This window comes from Amblyomma mixtum, chromosome 7 (assembly GCF_055824585.1).
Source record: "Amblyomma mixtum isolate Tamu chromosome 7, ASM5582458v1, whole genome shotgun sequence".
In the NCBI taxonomy this organism is placed as follows: domain Eukaryota; kingdom Metazoa; phylum Arthropoda; class Arachnida; order Ixodida; family Ixodidae; genus Amblyomma; species Amblyomma mixtum.
The window spans coordinates 59,167,601-59,184,030 of record NC_143018.1 but is presented as its reverse complement, the minus strand read 5'-3'; the positions used below and the strand labels follow the sequence as shown (position 1 = coordinate 59,184,030).

The 16,430-nt window shown below is 47.3% G+C and overlaps 1 protein-coding gene and 1 long non-coding RNA gene across 10 annotated transcripts in view; one reads left to right on the top strand and one right to left on the bottom strand.

The window, feature by feature from the left end:
* Positions 1-16,430, top strand: part of LOC149336191 (uncharacterized) — a 416,214-nt gene that overhangs the window by 85,346 nt on the left and 314,438 nt on the right. The gene's annotated exons all lie outside the window — the stretch shown is intronic.
* The window catches only part of LOC149336199 (uncharacterized), a 60,806-nt gene continuing 46,215 nt past the window's right edge, over positions 1,840-16,430 (bottom strand). For all 4 annotated transcript variants that reach the window (XR_016284194.1, XR_016284197.1, XR_016284196.1 and 1 more), the window contains 6 exons: positions 12,022-14,923; positions 10,690-11,213; positions 10,419-10,625; positions 7,653-8,751; positions 5,852-6,767; positions 1,840-4,502 (listed from right to left, as the gene is read on the bottom strand). This is a non-coding gene — a long non-coding RNA (uncharacterized LOC149336199). The remainder of the gene's footprint in view (positions 4,503-5,851; positions 6,768-7,652; positions 8,752-10,418; positions 10,626-10,689; positions 11,214-12,021; positions 14,924-16,430) is intronic.

Sequence of the window (16,430 nt, the reverse complement as noted above, 5' to 3'; positions counted from 1 at the left end):
TAGAGAAAGGGAGTGAAGTTAAAAGACAAAGCTGCAGATAAACATGACGTTAGCATGGGTGTATACTCAAGACCCAACTTGAAAACACAGTGCAAGGACAACGCGTTCACGAGTTCTAACCTTACTTCGGTTGGCGTTCGTCGCTGTGACGGTGTGTGTCGGACTAATCTGGAAGACGGGGCAGCAGGGAGCGTGGCTAGCCATGTCCGAGTCACTGCAGGAGCGTGACGTGCGGCGGCATAGATGCTTCCAGGGTTCAGCAGGTCGAACCTCACCTAACTACGGAAATGCCTTTGTCCAGCGCCGGAGTCTCAGAGTGTCGTAAAGCTCGCGGGCGTTCTGAGTGAGGGCTGCTGTAAGCAGGGGCCGAATCCACGAAAGAGTTCGCTTTGGAACGCGTTCGCTTTGCCGTGACGTCATTTTGACGTTGACATCGGCGGGAGAAGGGTGGGAGGAACACTGCGGGAGGACAAGGGAGCAGGCAACAGCCAATCGGCTTTGTCGGGCGGTCCCATCTCGGTTCCTTGTATTTTTAAGGGGCCATATGCTAACTTCTTTGCGTTTTTAACCTCTAAATGAATGCGTTTGTCTACAATAGTGTAAATTTATTACTCAGAGCCTATAAAATAAGCATAGAAGTTATTTTGAGACGTTTTCAATGCTTCTTGATTGGTTTGTTTTCTTTTGCGTTCCCGAGAGGGCGCTCTCAATTGTTTTTTTATTTTGTGTTCGCGAGAGGGCGATAGGCATCTTGAACTTGCGCGGGAGATTTTTCACGCGTCAGCACTTGTCAGCTTGACATTTTCACTAGTCGTCATGTCAACGCACAAAGGTTGTCGCTTGAGCCCGCACGTCTCGATGCGCCAGTGTGAAGTGCTCGTTGAGTTCATGGAGGAACATACCTACATGGTGAAGCCTTCGTGTGAGCTCGACGCACCTGACGACGCCGGGGATGAGACCACGCTCCAAAAACTCTGCCTTGGCGCGGGACTTCTCCTCGGGAGTCGAAGGAAACGACACCCAGTTTTTCTCCGTGCCGACACGCTCGATTGCCTGAGCGACGGCCAAAATCGTACGGCTCACAGACGACTGCGGGAGCCGTATAGTTGCCTCGCTGCCGACTGCCGCCTGGAAGCCCCCGGTAGCGAAGAACCGTAGGGCGCAGAGTGCTTTGCGCTCTGTTGTGAGCGCACTTTTCCTCGTTGGTCCAAGGTGGGGTTTGAGCTCTTCGCATAGCTGGCGTACAAGTAGCTTCCACAGCCTGAAGTGCCTTCGGAAAGCATCGTCAGGCATGTCGAAAGGATTGTTATGCACGCGCGACCGCCGGGGCGGCCGATCACATTCGCTGAGCACCGCGAACAACAGCGGGGCGGCGGGAGGTACCGGCATGTCTCTCCTCGCGCTGAAGCGAACGCCACTTTCAGAGTTCCGCACACAGCGACCGAACGAGTTCTTTCACTTGATTGACATGTCTCGTGACGTGAACAAAATCCGTGTTACCGCCTCCCTGAACTGACGTCACCACCAGCGGTGACGACACACGACCAGTGGAGCGAGGTGGCAAGAGAGAAAGCGAACGCGTTCCAAAGCGAACTCTTTCGTGGATTCGGCCCCAGGAGAAGCATCACGCCTGAACACCACGCAAAACACTAGCACAAATTGTTACTAGCCATTTAAGCCATGCTCAACAATACTGAACAGTGCTCTAAACTTGCTTACTTGGTGAGCAGAAGTGTCCGCAACTTCGTAGTAGAAAGCCCAGAAGGCCCCGTGCATAGGAGCTTTCGGCGAAAAACGGGTATCACAGTCTCGGGAAAAAAAATTTTCTTACATAAGAAGCAAGATTTGCGAAATGTTTATTTTTATCAACCGAGAATCCAAAACAAATTTAAAAACACGTTTTTCTGGTGAAAATTGTGATGTTAGCTCCGCATTCCCCCGTTAAAATGGCTGTGAATACAATACTCGATGTTCGTTAGAGTCCTTGCCTGGGTATGTTCGTATTCTTGCACGAAAGGCGCTGTGCGTTCGCGAAAGCTCCGATGGAGGTGCGTTTATGTGTGCAGTCATGGCAGCTGTTATGCATTTAACGGTGATCATGCAGAGTGTAGGTTGTGGCGGGTGCCTATGGTTTGGAGGTGCTTGTTGGCTGTAGTGATGGCTGTGCATGTGGTGCAGGCGTCAGGGCAGCCAATGCGCCGAACAGCCTCGAGCAGGAGGAGTAGGAGCGGTGCCGTCCTGGTGGATATATGTTCGCCAGGCTCATTTCATCGCTACATGAAGAACATAAGAGGTGACGTCGTAATCACAACGGCAACGCTAGCTGCTGTTTCTGCATGTGCTGCAAGTGCCGTCGTGTTCTTCGGATCATTACAAGGCTGCCGCGTTTACGTGGCTGTGATTGTACTGGTAATTATTGCATAGTTCTTATTTTATTTACCTTCTTGTTGTTGCTTGACATTTAACAGCTTATTGTTACCTCGCGACAGTTGTGATGGTGGTGTGGGAGAGCATGTTGTCGTGTAGTGGTCATGGCAGCTGCTCTCCTATGTAGCTGATTGTAGGGATGTAGCTTCTTTGTGGATGTGTATAATGCCTAAAACTGCATGCTGGTTCGTGCTGTGTTGTGCTGTGCGTGAGGTGGAGGCTTATAGGGTGGAAAATTATAAGTGGTGCCACCCTAGCGAATGTGCTGAAAAGGCACAATTCGCCGATGCATGAAGAACATCACGAGTGCCGTCATCAACACATTGACAATGCTGTTTCCCAGTCATAGTCACCGACTGCATTGTTGTAGTTCTCGACTAGATTTTTCCTGGCATTGTTGTTGTGGACCATTGCCTTCAACTTCTTGTCTAAATGTTTAAGGCTCGTGCACATACAGTAGCACAGCTCGAATAGTGATGTGGTTTGTGTGTAATAGTCGGGGCTTGTCTTAACCTCAGTCATTTTACGGGTTGTTTCTGGCGTAGTGGTTGCTGTAGTCGTCCTAGGCCTGCCCTCGTGTTCTGTCTCAGTTTATAGGGCTCATCATGTGTGTACATGACAATCAAAGTGTCTGTGGTGTTCGACGTGCAGTCGTCATGGCATACGTCGTATATAGCTGTTATAGTATGGCTGCAGGTTCAAGAGGGTGTCTAGTTTAGAAGCGTTGCGTTTTGGACGAGTTAGTTACACATACTAACGGAAATGTTTTGGTAACGGCACACCGTTGTGAGCGCAAAACACTTCCAAAAGGGTGTCTAGTGTTTGGAGTTGCTTGCTGGCTGTGGTGTTCGGTTGTCCGCGGGATGTAGGCTCGTAGGCTACCAGCAAGAAAAACAGCGCTGGTGCCGCGGAAGCCCTGAAAAACACCTGCTGCACTGCGACAATGGTGTAGCCTGATGTTAACACGCCAGTGCGGCAGCAACAGCGGGAACGATGGTTTTACGCGTGTAGTCATCGTGGCTGCTCTGATTTGTGTGTTCAATTTTGGTGTAGTATTGGTTGTGATCATCGTGATTAAGCCTGCTTCGTCTGATAATAATACCTACAATTAAGGCTTCTACAGAAAACAGCTACCGTGACGTCTAAACAGAAGGTGGCTTTCTGATTGTAGTTTTCATGGCAGCTCTTCTTTGTAACTGTGTTTCGAAGGGGCTTGGCTTTGGTGGGTGCCCACTGCCTGGAGCTGCTTCTTTACTGGTGTTGTGCCCATAATTGCGTGTGTAGTAGTCTTGTATGGTGGACTAGTGCGACCCACGGCAGCCCGCAAGAGGAACAGAATTGATGCCGCTCCAGCGACTGTGTTTAAAATGCGCACTTCGAAAATACATGAATAATATCAGCACTCTTGGCCGCCAGCATGATAACAGTACTTGTTGCCCGGTAAATGTGCCGGAGTGCACACTCCTAATTGTGTTAGTTGTTTTCTGGCAGTGTTGCGGAGGACTAGACCCTTCGTGTTGTTCTTTGAATTAGGAAGGACAATGTGAGCACGGTATCGACAGCTGGAATAGTGGCGTTATGCGTGCAATCATCGGGGCCGGTGTTTACGGTAGCTGTGATTGCACGGGCTCCTTTGGTGCAATTTTGGTTGTGGCTATCAACGGATACCTTCGTGTTCTTGTTTCAATGTTTGCATTGAGCGCATATGTGGGCGAAGGCTGGAATGTAGTCGAGCGTGTAGTTGCCATGGCAGCTCTAAAACGTGTAGCGCTGATTAGTACTCGGTGGAGGACAGGGCGGCTGTCCAGTGGCTGAATTTGCTTGTTGGATGCCGCCGTGCGGAGAAGGCATACAGGGTGGCTACTTCTGGACACAGTCACCAGCAAGAGGAACAGGATTGATGCCGCCCGGGTCAGTATGCAGAAGCGGCGTAGTTCACCAGTGCATGAACACAGGGAGTGTCTACTTGAGCCAGACGTACAAGAAGTTCAACGGCCACAATGTTCGAACTGGCAACACAGAGCTTTTCCTCCCAGTCTCTACACAGATGGTGCAGGAAGAGCGGATGGGTCAACCTGCAGAAAATAGACAGTTGCGATTCAGGGTAAGGATACTGACCCCATGTCGCCCTAATTTACTAATGTTTTTTCAAAATACGAAACCTGCGCAAGCAGTTTTTTGCTAAAAGGCCGACATTTATAAAACTGATTGCAGACAAAGTTTACACAGCGTTTTTGTACGTTTTGTATTTATGTAGCATATTTTCTCAGCCTCATATTTCAGAAAACGTGCCGGAAAGCCGGAGAAGTAGCGTTTGGCGATAAGAAGATGCCTGCACTTTCTCATAACTCATAACAGTTAAAAGTGACGTACAAAATAAATGCGCAGCCCTTTTGATGACACCAAAAGCGTTAAAAAGAATGCATGGGCTGCCATCAGGTGATCGAGGATGTACCAGTTTTTCCGCATACAATCGTACTAACGATGTGTGCAACTGTTTGTCGCACAGACCTCGGGGCGGTGTCATACGATTTCTGTTTTCCTTCTGTTTCTTTTCTTTTTATGTGAAGGCGAACGTAGGTTCCATACTGAGAAATGGAACGAAGACGCCTCTGAACGCGGAATCCACAAACGTCCCAGTGACGTTATCATAAAAAAAAAATGGCTTTTGAGGAAAGCAAAAACCGCAGTCTCGGTGGACTCCTCAACCATAACCATATGTTAGAGGAAGAGCGCCTTGGAAGGAATGCGATTGAAAGTGCATGTGTGGTCGGTTCGAATCCCTGTCACAGGCTAGCATTCAAGATGGCTAGCACTTGTAAGGTATAGGCAACGAGAAATCGTATGACACCACCTGGAAAGTGGCACGACTTACGGCTCACAATTTTGGCCCGAATGCAGTCTGGAAAAAGGACACTCCGCCGGCTTTTCTCGTAATCGGACTAGTAACGCTTTCGCAATAAAAATACGCAGGCACAGGCATAACGCTGTTATAAAGCAAGAAACAGCAAAATAATGACCTCCGAATGTGTGCTTTACGTGAGGTTTTCTAAATGCGTGTCATATTTAGTGTACGATGTGACGTCAGTGCACGTCAAATAGCCACAGGTGGTCGAAACTTCCGGAGCTCTTCACTACGGCATCTCTCATAGCCCGAGTAGCTTTGGAACACCATAAACCAACCAACACATTTTGTGGCTATTGTATAGAACCTAAAAAAGGCAGATGTGGCTCAATGTACTTAAAGAAGTTGGTAAGGTGATAAAGATTACAGCCTAAAAGTATCTGCCCACCACCCTAATCCCTATTAATGCCGATTTCTGGCTTTTGCTTCCTCTAAAATTACCGAAATTTCTTGCTTGCGTGCTAAATAGGGTTTTATCTTGAGCGCTTATGGAACGAGTGAGGCTGCGAATCAACTCACGGTGCTGCACGTGAATTTCATCAGCACTGGAATCTCAGGATGCGGCGAAGGCTTGTCACTCCCGCAGCGGTGATCGTCCGCACAGCAAAACGTTGTCGCTGCCGTACTGTTAGAGGTCAGTGATGCTCGTGTGACACAGGTCGCCAGCATCCCCACAGCATTCCAACAGTAGTCGTGTTGGCGGTCGTGCTCCTCGCAGTAACTGCAGGTGGTTCCATTGGCATCTGTCCAAGTGTATTGTGGAGTTCATAATGTTATTTGTTATCTCAGTTTCTGTAAAACATGGGCTGTTGGTGTTGCTGGGTGTTATGTTTTAAATCTTTACAGGTCGCCCGAGCCGGACTGCAGTTAGTGCTGCAGTATTCTTGTGTTATCATAGTGTTTGCACGCAGTAATGTCATAATTGTTTGTGGTGTGTCAGGTCGGTGCGCTTCGCTGGCTGTTTTCTTGATCGATGTGTTTGTGTTCGCTGCTGTTTTTCAGTTGGTGGTTGCGGGGTCATACAATTAAGGGTCAAGTTTATGTTCGTGAGTATGGCTGCACCGACTGTGTCTCTGTCGTCGTTGTTGTCTCTCCTTGAATGGTGACTTAATTCTTACAGTGCTCTTGGGCCTCGCTCATGCTTTTGTTCTGGCTGTGCTGGTTGTGTTGCGTTCGCTGAGTCTGTTGCAGTGAGGCGTGGTGTCGGTACGTAATGCTGGCAAGATGAGGGACGCCGCCGGCATGAGAAACAGCAGCACCGCAAGAAGCTCCTGGGTCGCGCCGATTGCTGGCACCATGAAGAACAAAAGGAGTGTCGCTGTGGGCGCGGAAGGTGCCTTTCGGGGGCAGAAAGACTGCCTTAATCCTGCAGACGCCGGGCAGGGGCTTTGACCAAGAGGCTCTGCTTCTGAGCTACGCCCAGGGTCTTCACTGCCTGCGGAAATAAAAAACGCATGTTTTCTAAATGTTGATCATTGACAGAATTTAAAATGTTCCAGTTACACAGCTTCGCAGCCGCACATCGATAATCCGCGACTAACGGCGTGGAGCTCTTGCTGACACATATGGAACACGGAAACGCGCACTTCTGAATCCTGCGTAAAGCTGGTCCGCCCTTATTCAGTGGTTTGATGCTCGCCTTTTATGTTACTAGAATGAGCATAGCACTGCAATTTAGAAAAATGATCGCAATTAACCTGCACCCACAGTACACGGGACTCTAGAGATTTCGCCTCCATCAACATTCGGCCGCCGCGGCCGGGATCGAACTCGCGTATTAGCGGTCAGCAGCCGAGAGCTATAACCACTGAGCCACTGCGGCGACTCCTATGTCGACTTGTACCGCGGGGAAAATTCTGGGAGTTAAAGTTAATTCTTGAGAGACCCTGCAGGGATTCTGTTATTGTCATGTCTTTCGCCTATATATCGCAGAAATACAACTATACGACGGTTGTGCTCCAGCACATTCACGTGAATATTCATGTGTGAGCGGCTTTTATTAGCTCTAAATAGAAATACCAAGCGGTTCCGAAGGCTCGAAGTTGTTTGACCTGTTTAAAGGTTTACCTCCATGAAATCTTGGCAGGCAACAGGACTCGCCAGCTTATGTTCACGTGCAAGAAAAGGATAGCCGCAGAGATACAGCTCAACATTTCGGATGAAGATTGAATACTGCATGAATATGATTATTATATTTCCCTGCCCTTGAACTATTAAACAACCGCAATCAACGACGTGACACCTTCGCTAGCACTATCACCTTTCCTAGCGAGAATTCTCAAGTGCCGTTATTCACAAGGTGACAAAATTCTGGAAGTACCTTTTTTAATTAAGCGCTTGTGAAACAGGTCGGCTCCGTTTGTACAGCCCGTGCAGCCTTCTCCACTGGAATTGGAGGCAAGGGAGCCTTGTCGGCACCAGGATGATCAGAGTTCGGCGTACTCAACACTGCACTCATTTACGGCTTTGCACTCTTATGACGTCTTTGGTGTATGGTAGTCCCAGAGTTGTCTTTCTGCCGTCTCGTATAGCTATCGTATAGTCTTGTATAGCTATCGTCCTTTAGATTATTCTAGCGGGTTTCTAAGCTAGTGATGTCTTAGGTCACCCCCTGCGGTGAAGGTTTGTCAGTAGCTTTGGCGCTTAAGATGCTTGTGCCTGCAGTCTTGATGATTGGAATGCTCATGTATGCTGCTTGTTCAGGTTTGGTCGCTTTATGTCAGCTGGGAATTTTGTGTGGGATGTTATTGGTTGTTCCCTGCAGTGATGTCTTTGCGGTACCAGAGGTATTCATGGTGCTTGTTTCTAGTGTCCTGATGGTTGTAATACATTAGTTCTCCGTGTATAGTCGAGGTCTTTATGAAAACTAAGAAGATTGTTATGGTCACGGTTGCCGGTGCGTGTGTTAGAGTGCGATCTTGTCATCATGAATAGCTTGTCTTAGTTTTAGAGGGTATGATAGCATAAGACATTAATTACATTTGGGATGTCCAATGGTTGGAGGTGCAACTGTTTGCCTGTCTGTTTTGGCCTCAGTTGTGTGTCAGTGAGGTAATTTTAAAGGTTTGAGTTGTGGAATCATGACAATTTTATAAGTAATTGTTGTGGTTGCTCTAACTTTGTTACTGTATGAACTGTTATGGCTTAGATGGCTAAAAATTATAGTGAAATTGCAGGTTGTGGTGGATTTGAGGTGTCAGGCAGTGTGCTGGACGCCACTGGCATGAGAAATGGCGCCAACGCCGCTACACGCAGTCGACTTCTGCCGGCATGAAGAACAGGAGGAGCGCCGCTGTAGGACCATGGAGGACTGTCTTGCTTCCGCCTTAAACATAGCTTCATCATTCCTGGCGATTAGACACCACTGCCACTTGTCGCCACTTGTGGGTACCTCAGCAGCGTTCAGTGTGTGAGAAGACCTGCAGTAAAGGAACATATTGGACTTTTGTAAGCAGTCTACGCTTACCATAAGCCACCGTTCTCACTCAGTGCCACTGACGTTCCTGGACGTAGCTCAATGAAACCAAACAAACAAAAGTTGATTATGTTCATTCTGTTAAAAATGCCAGGAAAATGTACATGACCACAAGAGAAATTGAGAAGACATTGAAAAAACACAATTGGAGGCGAACTACGAGCTGCTCCGGCTGCACCAACCGGACCGACGCAAAGAAGAAGCGAACTTATCTGCAACAACACTAGTTCATTGTCCGACAATCAGCACACAAGCTTCCAAGTCTCTGTGAAAGGTGCGTAATGTCTGACCGTAATCGGATACAACTTAATAGCGCAACGATTTTTCCCCGTCAAAAGAGCCCTTCCAGGGAATGGCGTCGGCCGGTTCTCACAATCCTGGTAGTGTGATAAAATGCAGTGGTAGATGAGGGGATTATCCGTTCTCTCTATTATCGGGCATGGACAACTCTCTCCTCGGTGGCGCCGCTCCGTGCATTACCAGGCTAGATTCATGGGGAACAGCCGCTGCGTTCTTCAGTTGTACCAGACTACACGCAAAAATCAAAGCAGTGTGATATATCGACTGGTTGCGAGTTCCGCCAGATGTAACGTATAGGGAGGAGGAGCAACGCAGCTCTCCTAACAAACGTCCTGAAAGTTAACCGTATTCACTTGTTACAGGTTTAAGAGTGATGCTTGACAATTCATTATATGGCACTGAAAATTAAATTGTAAATTACAGGCTGAACGCCAAATTTAACAATATTCTACTTAGGCTCAGCTGCCTGTAGTCAGGCAGGACATGCGTTAGTATAGCTGCTATTTCTCACAGCCCTAATAAAAGCGGCCAATTTAATTAAAGGTGCTTATTTTGAACCATAGTGGACAATGTGAGCACCCAGGGTTGGACCTGATATTTTCAAATTAGAATGAAAGTCTTTGATTACTGCAATTCTTCCTGCGGCCTTTCAAGTGGGCCCTCTGGGCCCACCGCATTTACAAAAGAATGCAAAAAACGATTCTGCGCTTATCATCAAGTCGATGTTTCACAAAATAATAGGTCACACGTAACAGCCATCGTTCGGTTGATCAAACCAAAAAAGCGTAAAGAAGAAACTAAATTAAATTATTTAGCGGTCCTAGACAAATATCGCAGGGTGCGTCGTCTATATCAATGTCTAGCGCATCATTTGGAGGAAAACACGCAAACAAAAATATGGTGCCTATAGCTCTTTAAGGGCTGTGACATGGCACTTCCTGGAATCTTTACCTTTAAGGTTTGCCACTCCTTCTACCTTATTGGAATTAATAGTATTTTTCTCTTTCCCATGATTTTTTTGTGTCGGGCGGTGTGACTTTCATGTTGATAGCAATGCTTGTACTTGCAGCTGTACGCTGTGGCTGCTGTCGTGAATCATAGTGTCAACGGGTGTTATCATGCTTGTATTGTGATGTGGTTGCGTGTACGCGTTCGATAAAACTTGCCCCAGAATTAACTACTCCTGTGGACTTGCTTGCCGTGCTTGTGGAAGTGATGCTTTTGCGCCTTAGCATTTTTTGTTTTGCTTCTGAGAGCGTGGGCGCTGTGGGTTCGCGATTTTCGGTCTCAGTGTTCCAGTTAAGATCTTACCTGTTGTGGTGCCCCTTAAACGAATGGTCAGGAAGTGCTTATTGCTGTCACCAAGAACCGGAGAGGTGGCGGTTCCGGCCACCAGGATCAGTCGCTGCGGGTATGCAAGAGCATGGGCTAGATGGCTATCTGTCCGCAGCTGCCTATACAGGTCACGGCACACGTCATCCCGACTTGGCAGCAAAGCAGTCCTAAGATTGTGGTAGCCTGCAAAAAAAAAAAAACGTTCCGACCTTTCGATCTACGATAAACCAGAGGCTTATTAACTCACATTTTGCATGTGAATCTCGTGCCCTCTGCAATCGTCGCAGGCAGGATGGTTCCTGGTCAGAGCCACAGCAGCAATCACTTCCCACAGTGAAAAGCACTGTCTTCGGTGCCCAGGCTCTGCTTGGGATGCTTCGTGTGGCGTAGGTTACCGTTGCCGTTGCGCCATCGGCCTTAGTCCTGTAGTTCTTGTAATGGCGGCGGTCGTCGTACGAGATGACGTCTCGGCTGTTAAATTGCGGTTTGTAGTGGTTGTCTCATCAGGAAGGCATCAGGAAGAACAGAAGAGTCGTTAGACCGACTGCGAGGTAGACGTCGATTGTCACCAGCATGAAGAACAGAAGGAGTGCCGCTGTGGTAATCAAGTATGTCTCTTGGATGCTAGGTTGAATTGTCTCATTCGAAATGACTGCTGGCTTAGACTTGTAAACGTACGTTCGCGATGCATTTCACAAATTTTCATCGTCTCGGCGCACACACTCCACTGCAGACGTCGCCACCCGTGATGAGTGTTTTGTGCTTGAAGTCCTGCAAAAAAAAGCAGCAACGCACAAATTTGGGGAGTCTGTTTATGAAAGAATGATGTATTCCGCCCCTGACAAGTAAATGATACGATTTCAGCAGCGCGAACACAGTTAGGAAAAGACAGAAGGCGGACAGGACAGAGCGCTGTCCGCCTTCTGTCTTTTCTTAACTGTGTTCGCGCTGCTGAAATCGTATGGATTCCCACCAACTAGCCCGCCAGATTGTGTTATTAAGTAAATGATACGTAAAAAAAAATTAGGACACTGTTAATAGGCCGGCAACGAATTTTGCTTGCGACATATGGGTAGTCAGAGCGAATATCGTGAACAAAAGCAATCCCTGACACTATCATAATTACTTTTTCTTAACGCAGTAGGATCACAACATCATTGCACCATGTTTTCAAAGGCTGTTACTATAAACTTGCCGTACTTCCAGTCTTGATAATGATAGTATTGTGGTGCAGTTGCACAACCTATGGAAACATTACGAATAAAGCCTTGCTGCTTAATTGCATAACATACGACGGGCACTCTAAAACCTTTCACGGCGTAGACGCTGCATGGAACTGCAGCTATCATTCTGACTGATTTTTTTTTTCAAAAACAACCTTGAGTCTCATTTTGGTTTGCATACAAAATTATTGCTTGAATCAGTTTCTTTGAGTTTGGAAGCTAAATAGTATGTTGTGAAAGCTCCAAGTAACGGATATGTTATTTTATATGAGCCGTCGGAAAGGATTGAACTTATTCAACTGCTGGGGCATTTAGCTTCTGTTCTGCACCTTTAGGAGAAAGTATGCCATACTCACTTTCGCTGTCGCTCGTCTGTCGCCGCCGTCAGCATCGCTCTCCGGGATCATAACAATGGGAGAGGCTATGAGTGAAGGCCTTTGAACATAGCGCTTCCACACCAGACTTCCCGCCTTGCGCTATTCATGGCCTCTGGTTCTTGAATTTGTCCGAACGCCCGAATAACTGCAGCTTCATCTTGGCAGTAGAGATTGGCGTAGGGCTGTGGTTGCGTTTTGCCTGATGTTAGTGTGCGTTGTACCACCTACAGGGCTGTGTTGTTGGTACAGGTTGTCCACGTGCTAAAGCTCGTTAGCGTACGACACTTGATCGTGGTCGTGATTATGCTGCTAGTATGAAGATGACTTCGCATTGCGTAGTTTGTGTTTCATTTAGCTATAGTATTTCCGGGTAATCTCTCTGGGGGTTTCGCTCACGGACACTGTCTTTTGCATCAAGAGCAGGATTGATGACCGATGTGCTTGTGGGGCGGATGGTCGCGGGAGGCATCAAACACAGTCCTCTTGTTCGCTTCACCGACCATCTCCCGAGCAAGGACAAAGAGACGTGGCTAATTAGTAAGCGCGCTTATATAAAACACCGTATTCCAGAGCTCAGGCAAAAGCAGCGTAGCGAGTAGCGGTAATGTTTAGGGGACCGGTCCTTGGCTTACATCCAGCGTGCATTTTTTCATGCCAAAAATGTTTTTGCAGGTTGTCAGCAGTGGCCATCATGCAAGTATGTTCAATACCCTGAATTCGTGACAAGCGGTTTTGAATTCCCCAGCTTGCCGATGTAGTTCGCGCTTTCTGTGCTCTTTGACAGTGTTCGACGTGACTACATCCTAAATGTCCAAACTAACTTTCGTCCAAAAACATACCATAATTGTTGGACCTTATCAACTGTGAGATTTAACGTACTAAAGAGACACATGGGCTATAACAAGAATAATCCGTCTTGCAGAAGCTGCCAATACAACTGTGTCTCAAAAGGCAAATGAAGAAAGTAAAAAAAAAATTTCATTCTTCAACGTTTGCGAGCCACACTGACAATTTTTTAGTCACCTAATGGTCTCTACGAGTTAGGTAGTATTGTCACTCTGACCTGAGCTGCAGCAAGCATTTTACACATTTCAGTTACCTTATAAATGTATAACTATGAATGATATTTACTATATCCCGTAGGTGACAGCTTCTATCCGCCACAAGTTAGGAATCAGGATAATTATAATATTTGGCGTTTAGCGTTCCAAACCAGCACATTGGCTATGAAGCATCATAGGGGATAGCTCCATCAATGTTTTAACCCTATTCTCCTGCCTCGAACTGTTCTCTTCATGGGAGATTGCATCAAAATCGCCAATGACTAGTCAAACTTTTCGCGCCCGATGTTGCACTGCTCCACAGCCAAACACCAGTCGGTCTAGGTTGCATAGGTTGCTTTTTCAGCGCTAGAAGGCAGTTGCCTATAAAAAGCATTTCGTGCCTATAGCTAAGGTTTGAAGTCTGACAGCGCCAAAAATAAAAAAAAACGTTTGGCGATTTTGTTACGTTGTTCGGGAATTTTGTGATGGACGATTCACGAGCGCTGGCATCACACGTAGATGGACGCTTTTGCATTTTACCTTCAACAGACGTGGTTCCCCCGCCCAGCTTTCGATTCTGCAGCCTTAGCCCAACAGCCGAATTCCACAGCCACTGAGTCATGGTGGCGGAACTTAATAAATTAGTTGTTGCTGGTTCCTTAAAGATGTCAGTCATTTTAACTAAATGTTTCCTATAATAAATCGCACTGAAAAGCTGTTAACGCCTATGCACTTTCTGGTCGGCTAGCTCCTGGCACTAGCTAAACAGTTGGCATGTAATGGATCCTAGCAACATGGGCGTCCTTCAAGCTCGAAACCTTTTGCAAGATAAAGGTACCATGGATCCATCCTCAAAAGTTCTTTCTTTCTAATGATACCTAATAATTAGCATACAGTCTTAAGGAGACGCATACGCTACGTTGATGTTTCTTCGTGAAAAGGTGGCGTTTTATGGTCTCTGTGTTCTCTGCACGCCTCGTAATATGGAGGTCCATGGTTCAATTCCCATTATCTTCGAACGGAGTTGTTGTTTCTCCTTTGCTGTCGACGACACTATCTTATGGTCTACTGCTGACGTCATGAGAGAGCATGGTGAGGTCATTCGAGGATTATGTACATGCCTTAGGCACGGCAACAGACTACGGCTTTTGTGCTAATGGGACATATAATGCTTCAGCATTACAAGGCAAGCAAGTGGCGTAGTGCCTGCTCTGGGAGAACGGGCTCCCCTGACGTAGTTGTGCCTGACAAGATGTTAAGCTGGTGTTGTGGTTACCGGTGTAGTGAGGCAAGTTACGATGAATATCGTTGTGACTGCACAAGTTGTTTATCTTGGTGGGTGCCTAGCGGCTCGTGTCGTGCGCAGTGAGGATGCTGGGAGTGGCGCCATGAATTGTGTAGTGAATGGGCTGTAGGTCTGTTTTCTGGAATGGTGTGTCGTTACTCGTGCAGTGGACACGCTGTAGGTCTGTTAGTGTTCTTTGTAGGTGTTTGTCCCTCGGAGCTGGCGCTGTGAGCGGCGTCGTTGCGCCTCTATGGGGAACGCCGGTGGATGGCGCTCAGCAACAGGAACAGTAGTGGTGCCGCACGGGCGAATGTGTTGAAAAGGCGTTTGCCCGAGCATGAAGAACAAAAGGAGTGCCGAAAAGTTCACCATGCACAGGAAATCATATGGCCGCCGCGTCGCCAGGCGTGGAAGTGAGCTTGGCTCCTCAGATATGGAGATCGTAGTACATCTGTGTGAAGCAGTTCATCGGAGGTACGCGCACAGGCGGCGCCGACGAGGCAGTCTTCGAACCCTGACGAGAAGAGGTAGCCCCGGTGGTTTCTAGGGAAACCTACAACAAATAGAAGGGGGGGGGGGGGGGCTGTTAGAAGCAATGTGGCTTAGTGAGTATGCATACAATCCCTATCCTGTACCGTATTCAGTACATTGCACAAAAGCGTTCATCGCAGATCTAAATGTCTTGCACTTCAAAGTAACAGTGGAGAAAAATGTTTTTCGACAAACCATAGAAGAAGTATTCCGTCCTAACTCCCTTTGTCGGTTATATTAAACTCATGTCAAGGGACTTCCTTGCGTCCACAGAAATTTACGATATTTCGTATGCTCTGGCAAATAGGAGAAGAAATATTCCAAATGGACACAGAAGGCGCTGGCGATCAAGGAGCCCGCAGAAAGCAATGGAATGAATTGCTCCAAAGAGCAGGATACCTTGTATTTACAGCATTAAACGCTGCTTTAAGCACAAATTTCTCAAGTCGTGCGTCAACTGAACTGATCATGAAGTTGACGTCATTGGCACAAAAATTGAGTATTTCTTGCGTGTGCTTCAGCCTTCCTATCTCCGACGGCCTTTATGCGTGGTTCGCGGGTGGCCATTGTTTAAGCCTTCTCCCTCGCTCACGTGCAGGCCATTTAGAATGCAATGAACAGCCGCGGACAGAAGAATATTCTGAGGGAATCTGTCTGCTTACGTAGAGCAATGCGAAAACATGTGTTTTGAGGAAAGGAAAGGGCGCAGTTCTCGACATCTCGGTGAACACCTCGATTGCGCTTTAGAGCATGCAACTGAGGGTGCATATATCATCTGCCCGAAACCCTGACGCAACTTAGCGTCCAACCGCACTTTAAGGGAAAACGTATTCTTAGAAAGCAGGCACGTCCGAACCCGTTTCGCATGCTTAACTCCATCGTGACTAAAACTTAAGCTGTATGCAAAGAGAAATGCTATGATACCACACGGAACGCTGAACGACGAACGGTTGGTCAGTATTATGGAGAATGTTTTCGGGAATACTGCCACCAAATTGAGATCAAGCTGTGATGACATCGCTGCGATTTGGTCCGCATCTGCGATATCTCTTGCTCAAACCAGCGTCGTTGCTTTAGGGGACGCGGTTTTGTGCCGAGCAACTCTTTCCATCATTGCTCACCTCTCCTCTTCGCACGTTGCAGCGACTGTGACTCAGCTCGGGTGGGAGGTCATAACTCTCTAAATTTTCCGTCATACATCCCCGTCATATCGTAGGGCGCTTTACCCTGGTTCGATTTTCATCTGGAATTCAATATTCTTTTCTTATTTTTATTTATATTTCCACTTTACGTGCGGTGTAGTTTTGCCAACGCATCATGACGTCATGCTACACGAGCTAATGAAAGAAATGCCTTAAGTCTTAATCTCCTTTCCTCTTTCGTTTCTTGCTTGCCGCTTCTTGAGTTCTGGGATCGGATTAGAATGTCAACGAGAACAAAATGTCAACCTCCTAACCGAGTGGCACAGCAAGAACCCAAGCACTCATTAAGAGCTAGCAAACGGCCGCAGTGTCGCTCTAGGATTCCCA